We start from the raw sequence: 5,312 nt of genomic DNA, 5'->3' as shown, positions 1-5,312 counted from the left end.
AAGGAAAGAAGGAAAGAAGGAAGGAAAGAAGGAAAGAAGGAAAGAAGGAAGGGAAGAAGGGAAGAAGGGAAGAAGGGAAGAAGGGAAGAAGGGAAGAAGGGAAGAAGGGAAGAAGGGAAAGGGAAGGGAAGGGAAGGGAAGGGAAGGGAAGAAAAAAATTGGCACTTCAGGTAAATGTATAAACATGGAAGATTTGACTGTGTTGACCTCCACCAGCTATTAAGTATTTACCTACAAGTAACAAATGTCCTACCAATAATTCCTTGTTGATACATGATTTCAGTTATACTTTACATAAATATCGTCTAACACAATACATACCCATACCAACATGTACCTATTCTGGATTGCACGTTGAGATGAACTTGTCATTGTCATTGGTGACAGCATGTGGCCAGTTCCTGTCAAGAACATTTCCAACCACTCACCAGTTTCATCCAGGGGAAATCTGAGAGAGGACTCAAAAAATCTAGGTCTTTAAACATTTTTTTAAAACAGCTATGTTGCTTATAGTCTCTTTATTGTTGCCTTCATTACACATCAAAGAACATGTGTGTGTGTGTCAGTGTACATTTAAATGTAACGTTATAAATTCCATAATCACAGTAAAAAAACTTCAAAGAGTCCAAACACAAGACATAAACCATAGGTAAGAAAGCTTGATGGAACTACTTACTCTAGTAAATTACCAAGTCTTCTCATTGTTAATAGAAGATCAAGAAGTTGTATTTTGGCTTTGAAACAAAAAGAGTAAGAGTGATCAAAAGGCAGAGGAGAACAAATGTAAAGGAAAACACATTGCTTCTGATGAGATCTAAAGTGTGAAGGAGCTTGAAGAAGGTTGACTTGAAAAGTAAGTCTTCAAAGAGCCAAGGTTGAAGTAAAAATAGTGCTAGAGACATGGAGGGCGGGCAGGGCGCCAGTGCTAGGCAGGTGAAAACAATAACTGGGGCAGCAGCAGAAGAAACATCATAAGGTACTAAGACAAAAGTCTAAGAGCTTTAGAAACATGGAGGGTGATTTTGGATCGGGTTTTGGAGCGGATGTTGGCTGGGTCATGTGGTCACACTTACTGTAGGTACATGAAATGTAGAAACCAGCATTATACTCATCCCAGCATCAACAGGTAACAACTTTGAGAACAGACTGTGTAAGTGTTTCACTAGTCAAGGAATGAAACCTTATCCTGACAGAAGCCAGTGAAGTTTCTTCACACTGCAAGGGAAAGATTTACCTGAGGCAAAGGGAGATAAAACTATGGATGTAAGATTTAGTGGTGTTGGACTTCTCAGGAACAACTCTGCCTGCAAGGCAACAGATATTTGGACTGAAACAGAAGTCATGAAAGAAATGGAGAACAGGTTCAAGACAATGCCACATTTACAGAGTGTGATGGTAAAGAAGACATCTCAGGAAGAAGAGAGAGGATTCTTGAGTCAGCTATCTGCCTCTTGAGATACTTGATAGAAAAAGGATGGCTGAAAGTTACAGTTTAGCAATACTCTTGCATATACCCTGGCAAAAAACTATGTCCAATAATTTATAAATAGCCATTTGCGTAATAATTCATTAATGAAATAAGAGAAGAAAAACTGAGTATGGAAGCAACAGAAAGGCTGTTGGTTAAGTACAGCTACACTCAGGGAACTGAGACACTCTCTCATCTGGCTGATTTAAGATTTTCAAATTTTTACTCTCTTTCAGCAGACTATTTATGTAGGATTGTTCTTTGGTCTTTGTACACCAAATCACCTGTCATATTGTGAATGATGAAAATTTTCTCTGTGCCACAGTAGGTACTGTACACCTTGCTTTTACATGGCCTTCAGAGTTGAATTGTAATAGCAAAATCACTTATACAACTGCTAAGTGTCCAAATGAATCTCATTTGCTGCTCTCCTAATTTCCTTGGCAAGATAGTCAATATACATTGGCAAGAGATGGCACATCTTTTTGCACTTGTAAGTTATGAAATACTCGTGCTATCTATTTGGAAAATGTTAAAAACCTCTCACATTTGTATGTCGTATTTAGCCTCCTTTCTGAGTATTTAATCATCAAAATTATTTCATTTTTACTAATTTATTTGAAGAGCATCTCTGGAATTAATTCCATCATTAAGTACAAAACTCCTACGAAAAGCAACGTAATAACAAAAATCAGGCTTCGCTACCATTAAGATGTTAAGATTATACCATATCAACAGAGGGCAGTCTTTGATAACTATAAATTTATATGTAGACTTGGTGAACAGTAAACTTCTGTGTCTTACATAGGAACTGTGAGTTGTGTAGGTTTCAATAAGGAATATAAATCTGTGCTCCATCATCAAAAGCAGAAGCCAGATGCCCTCAGAAAAGGTTGCATTTAAAATAAGAATAGATTTGCATTCATTTTTAAATAAACAAATGTCTTAAAATATATATTTATCCTGCTGAACCTCACAGCTAATTTATTTCAGAAGAAATATTCATCACTAGATTTCCATGAGCACAGTTTTATTAATAGTCTGTTAAACGAGCAGGTCTGCTCTGTCTTAAAGCTTTCTGTTTCTGTTTAGACTCAGAAATACAGTGTAGTAGTGTAGCAGAGCTGCAAGCTTTCATGCAAGGATATGTAGACTCTTTTTTTTCCTGGTCACATACCAGTCACTTTATTCACCAAAAATTTATTTTAAAAGATCAGTGAACTTGTCATTGGGCCCAGTTCTGATTTGTTACACGGAATTCAGAGACAATTGGTAGGAAAGCGCTTTGGATTTACAGCTCTGTCATTAGATCAGAATTTAGCCAAGATGAGTTTTCTTCAAGCACGATTTGAACACACGTGTTGGCACAAGCCAACCAGTCAGCAAGCCAAGGAAAATCCTTTCAAAATTCTTATCAACTCTATTATCTGGAGCACTTTTTATTTTATGTTGTGCTGTGAAAAGAAAAAAAAGACGTCTTGCACTTTGTACTTGGACTGTGGCATAAGAGCTCATTGTCTTGTTTGACAAGACAGCAACTGCTAAAAATAAAGAGGACTTCCACTGTTTGTGCACGGAGATTTACTACTTGATGATGGAGATAACAGACATCAAAGAACCTGACCCTGTTTCCACTGAAAATAAGAAATTTCTGTATCAGAGATGGGTCTCTCCCCTCCCTTCACTACTTTTCTCTTGATTTTTTTTTTCAGTTAAGAAGCTAAACCTCTCAAAAATTTATTTGTTGGAATGCCCTTCTCCATTCACTTTCAACACAAGTATTTCAAAAGCCATTCCTTCATCTACCAGATTTCTCTAACTCTCTTTACCAATTGAAAAGAGATGTCCCAGATATGATCTCTTGATAAACATCACAACAAATATTGGACTGACTTTAACAGAGAAGAGATTGCTCTGTTACAAACGTGGTTCAAAACACATCATCATTAAAGAGAAAATATTTTAAAGGTACATGTTTTCCTGCTATCCCTAACAGGCTAAGAATATTAAAAACTGAAAAAAATAGCGCATTTTTCATTAGATACCTTACTTTTTATCTTCTGCTAGAACAACAAATAAAAAAGCTAGATGCTATTTGTAAGTGATTTATTGCCCTTTTCCACTAAGTCTCTCTACACACACATGCATATATACGCATACACACATGGTTTGAGTGGCAAACTCTGCAAAAGGGAGTTTATTTTGAAAGAAGGAAAATCTTTCTCCCTTGAAGTGAATAAATGTGAACATTTCCAATGAATGTTGATTCTGTAAAACTTCATTTTACTACAGCCTACATTTGGAATCAAACTTAGATGGTACACATTTCATAGAATCATAGAATACTTTGGGTTGGAAGGGACCTCTAAAGGTCATCTAGTCCAACCCCCCTGCCGTGGGCAGGGACATCTTCAACTAGGTCAGGTTGCTCAGAGCCCCGTCCAACCTGACCTTGAATAAATTAAATTCTTTAATAAGTTAAGCTGTTCATGCCCATGCAAGCAGACATGCCTTCAAATCACCCCGATGCTACCTCAAATCTCTGTGCTGGGTCACTTGGTTTTGGTTGTTTGGGGTTTTTTAAAATTCATTTATTTGATTTAAAACAGAACCCAGGACTTGAGACTAGACCATTATATCTGGGCAATTCCAATCACTCCATCCTGAATATTGTCATCTCTGACACGAAGAGATACTAACACCGTGTTTGTGAAACTATGGGAGATCCTTGGTCTTGGAAATCAACTTTTTCTACTGAATTATCTTTCTTTGAGGCTTAGAGATAAGACATTAACTTTCTGAAATCCAGGGTGAATGCCTCATAAGGGTAGAGAAATTATATTAGTGTCACTTAACTTACTAGACATCTAACTACTAGAATTATTACCTCCTGCAGCAGCACCCAAGTCTATAATTCAGTATAGACTTGTTTAACAAAATAGCTTTCTGCAGTTTTCCATGGGTATGTCAATAATAGAATATAAAAGTATCTCACAAATTACAATAATCCAGTGTTGTAGAACAGATGTCCACTGATGTCCCCCTACCCCAAACTAAGTTGAATGAATACTTATATGTGAATGTGGCTGACTGTGCCCACACCTGAAATTCTAAATTCAAGTTTTCCATACAGAAAACAAGATCACTTGCCATAACGTTGCTCCACCACTGAAGGATAACTTCAAAGATTATTTTAAAAGAAGGCATCACAAATTTACACAGTCATTTCCAAACAGCCTCGGGTCATCTTTGGATCTGCCCCTCCTTAGTATTTTTCACTTTTCTATTGTTAGAAACCTTTTTTAAAACAGACTGTGGATCACATTTCATTAACAAGAAAGAATTTTAGCAGCTGTGAGAGAAGATGAATAAAAAGTCAGAGCCTGCCATTAGGAATTTTAAAAGGCAAATAACTCCTGCAAGCTCAGACTCTTATTAATATGCTTTTAACTGCGGACACAAGATGGCAGAAATACTGTGAAGCTTTTATTCACCCACTCCTGTGACTAGTCACCTCCGAAGAATGAAACTGGATATTAACTAATGCGTTTTGCCCCGGAGATATTTATCCGTTTTCCTTCTGGCGCAAAGAAAGGCGGTGCCGGCAGGCAGGGCTCCCAGACAACGGCGGGCAGCTCCCCCCCCCCCCCCCCCGCAGCCGCCCGCCGCTCCGGCGGCAGTCCCGGGGCGCTTCTCCTCGCGTGACCCGCCCTGGTTTCCCTCAGGCACCTTTCTCTCCCCCCCGTCCCCCGTTAACCTGGCTCGGCTCTCGGGCAACCCCGCTCCTGCCGCCGACGGGAACAGGGCGGCGCCGCCCCGCCGCGAGGGGCGGCCGGTTACCCCC

Source organism: Aptenodytes forsteri, unplaced genomic scaffold (assembly GCF_000699145.1).
Source record: "Aptenodytes forsteri isolate BGI_AS27 unplaced genomic scaffold, ASM69914v1 Scaffold155, whole genome shotgun sequence".
NCBI lineage: Eukaryota > Metazoa > Chordata > Aves > Sphenisciformes > Spheniscidae > Aptenodytes > Aptenodytes forsteri.
Note: the sequence above shows the minus strand (reverse complement) of the source record.